Source organism: Anas acuta, chromosome 9, assembly GCF_963932015.1.
Source record: "Anas acuta chromosome 9, bAnaAcu1.1, whole genome shotgun sequence".
Lineage (NCBI taxonomy): Eukaryota > Metazoa > Chordata > Aves > Anseriformes > Anatidae > Anas > Anas acuta.
The window spans coordinates 14,553,512-14,563,935 of NC_088987.1; the positions used below are offsets into that span (position 1 = coordinate 14,553,512).

At 44.4% G+C, this 10,424-nt stretch overlaps 1 protein-coding gene across 6 annotated transcripts in view; it reads right to left on the bottom strand.

The window, feature by feature from the left end:
- The window catches only part of FARP2 (FERM, ARH/RhoGEF and pleckstrin domain protein 2), a 72,321-nt gene extending 71,844 nt beyond the window's left edge, over nt 1-477 (bottom strand). Inside the window, exon 1 of one of the 6 annotated variants that reach the window (XM_068692280.1) lies at nt 240-401. The gene's annotated coding sequence lies outside the window, so the exon portion shown is untranslated. Of the gene's footprint in view, nt 1-239 lie in introns of all 6 variants that reach the window. The other 5 variants (XM_068692281.1, XM_068692284.1, XM_068692282.1 and 2 more) reach the window with 5 other exon arrangements.
- Between the last annotated feature and the right edge of the window lie 9,947 nt (nt 478-10,424).

The window sequence follows — 10,424 nt, forward strand, 5'->3', positions numbered from 1 at the left end:
TACTCGGGAATTTTTGGGGTAAATCTCTGCAGAAAGCGGGCAGGGCACGCAGCGGGAGGCTGCGGGGCACCGCCTGGACATCGCCTCCCGCAGCCCCCGGCCGAGGAGCGCAGCGCCACAGCCGGGGGCCGGACCCCCCCTCCCCAGCCCCGTGCCCCGCTCTAGGGATCCCCTCCGCAGCCCGGGGGGGAAGCGGGGGGACCCTCCCGGCTCCCCCCGAGGCCGCCGGCCCCGCTCACCTCCTGGGGCCGGCCGCCGTCCCGCTGCCGCCTCGGCCTCGGCCTCCTCCACCGCGGCCCCAGCCCCGGCCCCGGCCCCGCGGCGCCCGCCCCCCGCCGCCATTGGGCGGCCGCGCCCGGGGCCGGGCCGGGCCCTGTGCAGCCGGGAGGCGGGGGGCAGCGGCCTGCGGGCGGGCCCGACAAAAAGGGCTTCTGTCTGCGAGCCGAGGGGGAAGCGAGGCCTTTCGGCTCCTCCGGGCTCGGCGCCTGGATTCCCCGTGCCCACTCCAGGCCCCGGAATGCCGCTCCGAGCGGCCGCCGATGCCGTCTCTCCCTCCCCTCAGCAGAGGCGGCCCGGCCCCGGCAGGCGCTTTGCGGGGTACCAACAACTCGCATCGACCCCAAAATCCGCCTTGGGCTTAATGCCAAGGATTGGGATCTTGTTACCGGCTGTCCGGCGGGCTCAGGGATCCCCGGAGAAGTCCAGATCCTACAGAAGGACCCACAGCCGAGGCCAAGTCCTCTCAGGCAGCTTGTACTCCTACTCCATCACATAGGGCTGCCTTACCCTTCTCTGCCCTGCAATGCTGTTTAATTCATTCCAACAACACTTTAGGGTTTTAAGAGTGAAAAAAGCATGTTCTTCCAGCATGAAAAGTGCTGGGAGTCAGACCCTTTAAAGAAATGTTTACACCGTATCCTTTCCCACCAGAGCTGAAGGGCTGTTGGCTCACCACAGCAGCTGTCCCTCAGCCCTGCTTCTGAAAACAGAGCCATTAAACCACACAGCCACACGCACACATGCCCAGGTGCTCTTTAGGGATGCAAAACACACACAAATCGCATTTACACAGATGAGTGCCACTCTGGTGAGGATACCACTCCATGCACCAGTACTTAAGTGCCAGGTGACAAATCACACCCATTTTACTTTGAATAATGAGCGTCCCAGGTTTTTGTTCAGTTAACTTTCTTTCAGATACGTTTTAAACAGGGACAGAAAAAGCCACAGCCATGCAGCAGAATAGTGGAGAAGGCAAGGGTGCTGCACTCACGTGTGGCTCCAGCACAGACACCAGGCACAGACATTGCCAAGGAGGCTGAAGACCCTCAGAACCTCCTCCTCCTCCCCAAACCAGCAAGCCCACCCCTCAGTAACACAGACAGGAACCAAATACTGCAGGAAATGTAGTGCACAATGAAGCACACACTTTTAAGTCCGATGTGCTCTGCCCGAACAGACTTCTGCACCCTCTGGATTGGCAATTTGCTGAAAGTAGATGCCAAGGCTGACTGGTATCCGGCAGTCAGGAAAACAGCACTTCCTAAAAAGGACTGCCTTTGACAAATCTCCTCAGTCCCCCTAAGGGACCATGTCTCATTAGAGTTTGTTTTTCAAGATGTCAAACAAGAAAAATGAGGGAATCACTTGGATTTATCCAGGAAAGGATAGATGGCCAATAACACAAGACATGCAGAGCCACCCTCTATCTGAGAATTTGACCTTTTCACAACAATTTGAAAAACAAAACAGCATATGACTTTTGGATTAACAAAGCACATAAATCATGCAGAACAGCCCTTTCATCCTGGAGCAGCCTCACCACTCTCACCCACAGACGAAGTAACTCACAAAAGTAATGAGTAATTCCTGATGAGCAACATTCTCATCTCTTAAAAAGAGAAAAAGACGCAAGATCTTTAAAATATGCATCGTTGTTCATTTTCCTTCAAAAACTGAAACGGAGCTGAAGAATCTCCTGTATGCAAAAAAAAAAAAAAAAAAAAGTTTGAAAAGTTGACAAAGTATACACATTTTAGATAACACCATCCATGAAAAAAAACATTTGTCACTCTGGTAAACTGAAGCACTTTCGTAACTGAAATGGATGTTTCAATACCCTGTTTTGCCTACCATTTGCATTGCACTTCCATAGGCAATGAAAACAGAGCAGTCAATTCTATTTGCAGCTTAAGCACTAATGCACTTTCATATCCTTTAAAGTGCAGACACTGCAAAGTAATCTTCATTTCAGTCACTTATTTTCTTTAACATCTAAAAAAAGCACAAAGATTTTCTTCTGGCAGCTCTGGCTAAGTTGGAGAACAAATCTGATGTGATCACTTTAAAAGCAACACATCACAACAATTAAAGAGAGGAAGCAATAATTGCATATATAGTGAAGTCTTTAGAAGCGTCAACACCCTGCTGTTTACACTTCACTGTATATTGCTAACTTTTATTGCTCACACAAAACACACGTAATGTACCCAGCTGAAACAATCCAGTGATGAAAAGTTTGTGTGCTTTAAGTGTCCACGTACCCAGCACCCGGTTTGTACATGCAGCTCATTTCTTGCCTTTCTACCCACCACAGGCAAAAATTTATTCTTCATCATAGCCCAAGGAGTTTAGCAGGATACACAGGTATTCCTCTGAGACTAATTTACTTGCCTTCAGCCTGAACCTGAAGAAGTCTCCTCTTCATACCAGCATTCCCAAGTCTTCAGAAGAGATCATACACCCACGCAGTAGCAGCAGCTATTACTGCCTAGATGCTAAAACCTTTCTACAGCAGTTCCTGTTAGAGAAGTCACCACGTTTTCGTTCTTGTAGCCACAAGCATATGACCAGGCTATGAAGGGACATGGCACCACCTGCCACTTCAGTTCCTTCACCATAAGCAGAGGAAGATACAAAAGAAACAAGACTCCACTTTTACAAGCTAGAAGGAATGACAGAAGAAATGACAGCTCTGCACTTTGTGCTTATTGAATCACACTCAACAGCCAACGAAATGGATGGTGTGGTTCCTAATCCCATCCAAGTGGGGTACAAATAGGAAGTACTTTACCAGGCTGAGCCTCTGACCTAACACAGTCTTTTACAAAGACGTTTGGCTACTTGAACACACAAAACATGCTGGAGACATGGTGTTGATGAATGGACTTAAATGCTAAAGGAGGGAATGGATGCTATTATCCATCCACTGCACACTGAATCAGCAGGACGTAACTTCACAGCTGTCTGCACAGAAAAATAAAAATGCAAAGACCTATGAGTTTCCTTAAAGTTTGCCTTCATAGGCAAACTTTGAGCATCCAGGCAGTACATTTGAACCATTTACACGAAGAGGAAGATTAGGGAATAAAACTAGAAAAGGAATAATGTAATTACAATAACAGTCAGCTGTTGCTATTGGAAGGATACAATACAAGGACCAAGCACAATTTCATCCCTGGGAGATAAAAACTGATAGTGCGTAACTCATTCATTCAACTGATGTTACAGATAATCTACGTAATATACTCCTCTTGGCTTGAGTGAGACAATTAGAATTACCCTTTCACTATAATACCATGTCACCTCTTTAATTATCCTTGGGACGAGGGTAGAAGAAGTCCTTCAAAGCAGACTTCTTATCCAACCAAGAATGACAGTATCCGGAAAAGCTTCTTCTTGTTCAAATCATTCATCACGGCAGAGAGATATTCTGTTGCTAATTTCTTTAGTTCATATTTTCCAGTTACAAATTACCAACTTCTGTTTCTTAGAAGTCTCCTAATTATGTAATAAAAAGGCAAGCAGTTCCAAGAAGCTTATGTCTCCCTTTCTGCCTATAGTAAAAGATAGATAATGGTGAGAATGGAAACAATTACAATAATTTAAGCCATATGTATGCCATGTATTCTATGCTTCCCCACTGTAACTGAGCTGCACGTCACTAGTTCACTTCTCTAGCCTATTACTCTGTGACTATGAGAACATGCATAAGCACATCAATGCTGAAGATGCAAAGATGAAGTGGTACAGATTTCATTGCAGGTAGGCCAGTTGAAGCATCAGGATCCCTGGATGGGGTGTTCACAGAGCTCTGAATGCCACGGGTTGCTGCTGTTGTCCTACTTTGGTTAAAGCTAGTATAGGCATTTTGCCTTGTACTACAGTGCTCCTGTTACTGCCTGGAGATACTCAAAAATTTGCTGCACACATCATTTCTCTGGATTGCCTTCCACATCAGCACTGACATCTCAGTAGACCTGGCCACGTGAATGGGTAGCTTATTGGTGATAAACAGTTACATCAGACCACTTCTCCAGTAGGAAACCAAGCCAGCTCCAGCTGTTAGCCAGGTGTTTGTTTTTTTTTATTCACAAGCCAGTTGTACCCTAGATGGTAGGGAAACATGAGAGAGAAGAGAGTGAAATTATAGAATTTGATCAATACACCAACTGTCATAAGCAAAGGATGAAAGTATCAAGTCAAGGCAAAGAGGAATTGCTGCTGGTAACGGGAGATTTGATCCACATGATCGACACAAAGAATGAATGGCAAAGACAGAAAGAGACCTATCATTTTCTGGAATCCCTCTCACACCAGGTTAATTTACTGCTAACGGTCACCTGGAGGTACTAGAGAAATAAATTCATACTGTAATGAACAAAGATACTTTCAAAAGTGGCAGATATAATGTCAAAGGTACTCATCATTAGCAGCTCCTTGCTAAACCAACTACAGAAACTAATTTCCATGCTATAGAAATTCAGGTGGCGAGGGGGTGTTCCACTTCCGATCTTAAATACCTCTGTCTTTCCACCCTCACCCCAATCATGATGCTATAGCACTTAGCACAAGGGGAATCCTTCAGGCTTTTCAGATTGCTCCCCGTTTGGGCATTTCTCAGGAGCCCGTCTACACACGCTGCCTACCCATGACATTACTCTTCATAACGTGTGGAGTCTGCTAGCCTCACCCTACTGACCTTCATCATTACCCAATTAATTCTTTAATACAGCCATGGGCATTTACGTGTAGGAAAAAAATGTGCTAGTTTGCTAACAAAAAATAGTGGATGCAACACTTCTCTGTAATCGCCTACTCTGACTTTCATAATTGTATTTTAAGCTAAGTCTCCTGGTGAAAGTGGCAATTACGAGGGACAAATTAAGCACAACATATGTTCATACCTGCACGCACACACGCAGGCACTTGCTCCGCAGCTCCTCTCGGCCCGCCTGGCTGACTGGTCTGAACACGTTCTTCCTACCCAGAAGGTTCATCTGCAGCCAGCAGCACTTCTGGATCAACAGCACAAACCCCAAAGCAAACACGAGCTACAAGCTGCGAAGAAACATGGCTGCTCGGCCACACGCACTTACACAAAAGTCCAGGCAAAAACCACAAACTGCCACCGATTTGCCTCAGAGGCAGGTAAAGGTAAAAGAATAACCGAAGTCCAGTGGCATATTGCCCCCAGGTGGTAAACTCATCCAACTGCAGAAGAGCATAAATATCCCCAACATTTCCTGAAATTTGCTTCAAACCAAGTTGTAAAATATTCGATAGACATTAGTCCTTTGACTGTAGCAGCCTAAATGTTACGCTGACAGCAGTGAAACCATCTCTTCTGCAAGGGTGCAATTTACTTCTCTTTTCCACTTAAAACTTACAAGGTGAGATTATCCAAGTACACCTGAAGCAGCAAGGCCTAAAAAAAACACACAACTTGGAGTTAGCAAGCCCCCCCCCCCCTTTTTTTTTTAATCTCATTGAGGTTCATCTCATTTCCCTATCCATCAACTCAGTCATGTTACCTGAGAGGAGCCACACAAGGCTCGATCCAGTCACAACTTGCACGGGGTTTCTAAGATCAACATCAAAAACTTCTGTGAGTGTTCATGGGGGGGGTGGGAAACAAAACACCACCAAAGAGCAGCCACCAGAACGTGAAATTCTCCCCAAATATGAAATTCTAACACGATACAAAGCTCACTGCTGATTTTCACATCTCACTTCAATGCCAACGACATTAGTCAGCAAAACTGCACAAAAGCCCAGTCATATGGATGTTGGCTTCAAACACAAAAAGTCTCTTAGGCAGGGAAGACAAAAAGCCCTAGTCCTAGTTGGTAGACAGGATCCTTCAGAACAAAACGAGAAACCAAAGAACCACAAGCACTAATCCCTCGGTAAGCATGGCGATTATTCTGCTGTCAAAGAAACACGGCTTCAGAGCCTCAGTGATGCCAGCTAACTAAGCTGCCTCACACCTTTCCAAAATAAGGTAACCAGCTAGGCACCTTCTAGCTAAACAGCAAGCTGTCAGATTCCTCTTTCTGGGCCCAAACCTCCACAAATGGTCCCAGCTATTTGGGCCGGGCAACAGAGCATGTTAATTCCTACTGATGCTTGAAAGGCTGAAACTGATCTTGGCCAGTGGCTCCACGTGGCCTGCCAGCCATCCTTGCAATGCCATTTTTCTGTATCTCAAAGTAAATGAAATAGGCAGCCTGAGACTATTTGCTGAGCATAGGAGGAAGATTACAACCAGTTTTCTCGCTCGGATTATGAACTTTCTGACTTTGCTAGTCAGCAAGCAAACTGCTTCACCAAAACAGCCCCACCGAGCCAGAACGCGTGCTCTCTCCAGGGGAAAAAATCTCTGACATTTGAGCAAGTAACTACTATGGGAAGAGGTTTTAGGCTCTGCATTTTGGAAAAGCTGCTTAAAAGCGAATTAAACACAGTAATTTGCAATTGCCCTGTTGTTTTTAATAAATGCAGGAGTGGGCATGTTCTGAATAAAGTATTTTACTGTCAATGCCTTTCCTTTTTCTTTTATTTTAATAAATACGATGCTTAAGCAGTATGGTACCTGTTTACTAAGTGTTTTGCATTAGCTATCAGGGTGTGTTATTTACTCATTCTATAGGATACGCTGAGTTATCTTCACATAACATTGGACTTCTGCTTCCAACACAGGAATTTTCCCAGGAACTTTTGGCTTCTGCTCAGAAAAATGATGATTCTTTCTCTTTGTCCCATCAGCCTCAATTTGTTTCTCAATAAAAAGCAGGACAGCCAGCTTGAGGCACTTTAAGCAAGACACAGTAAGCAACACAGTAAGCTACTAATGGCTGGCATGTCTTTTAACTCAAATCTTTCTGACCTTTTGCAACACCTTTCCTTTATGTGACTTAATGTGGCTGAGCAGAAATTTCTGTCTGGCAACTTGGACCTCTCTCAGAATTCAGCCGTACCTTAAATCTGACGTGCCAGCCAGCAGTTACATCACCACTGAAGATACGTGTAAAACTGAGGATCTCAGGAGGGCTGAGACTAGAGCACAATTACCTGCATCAGTCCTACAAAGCCATTTATGCTGGGGTTCAAACAAAGTAAGCAGGAGTTGGCCCCAGGCTTGGCAGAGAGAGTGCTCTGCTCATTTTTTCCTATCAAGGAGCTCTGTCTTTCCCACAGCAATCAAAGCACTGCACTTCTTGCCTTGTGGGACTTGTTTCTTGCAGCCAAACAGCCTGTCTGCAGGACCGCCTCTGCTCTAGCCAGAGGTAGGTTCTGAAAAGCATGTTGTTCTCAGTCGGAGATCGCTGGACACCTCCTCTGTCTTGCTAGATTTACAGGAACTCATTCCTGTGGGTGGAAATGAGCTTGGTTTTGCATTTCAAGTACCGAAACGAAACCTGCAAACTTACAGATACATCAGAAGATCTTGCCTTGCTAAACACAGGAGAAACTCCCCAGCACACCTGAAACCGACACACCTCTAAGTGGCTGTGAGCCAGACCCAGATCATCCTATCACCTCTGGACCATGCTGACAACAAAGCTGGCCATCAAACCAGTCCTTGGACAAACTTCTTCCTCCTCCTCCTCCTCATGCTGCCTCTGTTCTGTTTCTGGACTCGACCCAGAGTTACACCAAATCTGATTTCGTGGCACATCGTCTCACACGGTTAGTGTGACAACAGGCTGGTTTCTGCACCCTTCATATCTCCTTATCAAAACAACACACAAGCAGGCAACAACACCTCTGTTTCCAGATGATGAAGAGATCCCTTATGGCACTGGGTTCTGTGCCTGCGTGCTCTGGCAGCAGGGTGACACACTGAGAAGACAGATAGTCCAGCAGGACAAGGCCACCATGCCACTGGCTTTGGTAAATATGCAGGGAAAACGTCTGCCTTGCTGGTAAGCTGGGCTGCATTCCTACCACCACCACACTTTCACCACCTTTTTTTTTTTTTCTTGCCTTCTAGGATGCCTGAATGAATAGGAAGGATGTAGTGCAGGCCAGAACCACTACCTCCCATCTCCAGACACAAGAGACAAATGTGGTGGGAATGGGGCTCTAAAACAAGTTAACAGAAAAGCACATTTTAACTCTCCAGAGAAATCCACTCTGGAATTATTGCCTGCAGGAAAAACTCCATGGCAAGCTCAATTATAAAGTGTTTTAATAGCCCAAACAAAACCTTTCCTTCCACTTCAGAAATCTCTTAAGAGTTACTTTCTAGCTTTGTTCCAGTACGTGTCAGTAAGAGTCCAGTGATAAGTTTGCCAGTTCCATGTCAGACACTCTGAAAGGAAGCTCCATGCAATGTCTGTCTGGTCAACCACAAGATAAACAGCAGTCACTGGTGCAAGCTACCTAAGGCAGGAAGCTTCTCTGCACTCACACCAACTACTCAAATATAAACAGGAAGACTCAACCAACTTTAAGGTTAAAATTCATAGGTCTGAACTTCATTTGCTTCAGAGTGTTTTGTGATGATATTCTACTATTTTCCAGCTTTGGTGGAAGATAAATCAGTAAAACACTCCAGCCCTTTGCACTTCTGATCCTGCTGCACAGGGCAGCAAACTGCACGAGTGCATTGTTACGAGAGATGTTGAATGTAGTCCTTTTTGGTAGGATTTGTTAATGAAATGCCAAACATTCTTATCTTGTAGTCTCACAAGACAGCTTTCTTCTCAGTCACTTACTTACCATTCTCTGAGTTCATTAGAGTGTTTAAGCATCAGGAGAGGGACAACTCATTTATCCACATGTATCGACTAAATGGGAAACCTAGGAGCAAGTGGTGTAAGTTTGATCTCCAGCCCAGCCATCCTAATATTCACCTGAAACAGATACACAGGAGGCTCTAAATTATCTCCTTCCTCATTCCTTGCTAAAGAGCCAAGGTGGCCAGGACTAATCTCCACCTGGTCAAATGTTCAGAAAAGGGATTGCTACCGTAGGCAAGCCGTTCTAACTAGGACAACTGCAATCTACAAGAACATTACCCCAAAGTGAGGGATGAAGTTAGAGAAAAATGCCGGAAGCTTGCAGGGTACCAATGGAACAAACAGAGAAATGGCAGGAGTCTAAAGACAGGAGAGGAAAATAAAAACCCTGCTGTACAGCATAGAGATGATCAAAAGAAGAAAAATCTTGTATGTTGCAGAATAGTGGAGTGGACTAACAACTGTAAAAGAAGTATTCATAAAAGCGCAAGGAGAAATGTCTAAGTGTTCAGACAAAAAAGGTGAAAAAAATGGAAAAAGATACATAAAAGAAGAGAAAGCAGTTACCCAGAAAAATCTGCAGCTGAATATATTCAGATCCACTATACTCTTGCATATAAAAAAAGGCATGAATTTATCTGCATAAATATACTAATAATTCACTGCAACTCCTCCAAAATAATCCAATATCTTTGCTTTATAAAACAAATTTGAAATAAAATAAAACTTGTTCCAGCACATAATTAAGACAGCAATGCTGCCTACAAAAACAGAGTAGTGTAATGTTCCTTCTAGCACTGTCAATAGCACACCAATGCACAAAGGACCTTTTTAATGTGCATAGTTAGATCTATTCTGTGGGTCATGTTTTTAATATTTATACTAGAATACTGCCACCAAATATTTTTGGAGATCCCAATCTTTCTTTTAGAAAGAAATGTAAGATTTCAGAATGCAGACAATGTAAGATTTTAAAATCTTACAATGTCTGCCCTGACTTAAGAGGTGTTTTACTCTTGCCATGCTATTTCAGTCCTTGTCCACAATTACCATTCTTTTTCTTTATGTGCACAGAACTAACCAATCTGGAAATTTTCCTTATAATAAGTTACCTAGAAATATCATTGTGCAACTCTTAGTGCAATTCTTTTTCAGGACTCCTTTCCAGAACTGGATTTGAATTCCACAAAAAGAAGTCTTCTACACTTGACAAAAAGGATGCTATTCCAAAAGTTCTAGATACGATCAATAAACAAACAAAAAAAAATCTTTTAAAAAGCAGGTCTGATGTAATAAGGATGCTTCCTTACTTATTCTCCCACTAAAGATGAATCTTCCTTGAGTGGATCAGTTCAACACTAAACACTGCAGATATACAAAACATAACCATAAATATAC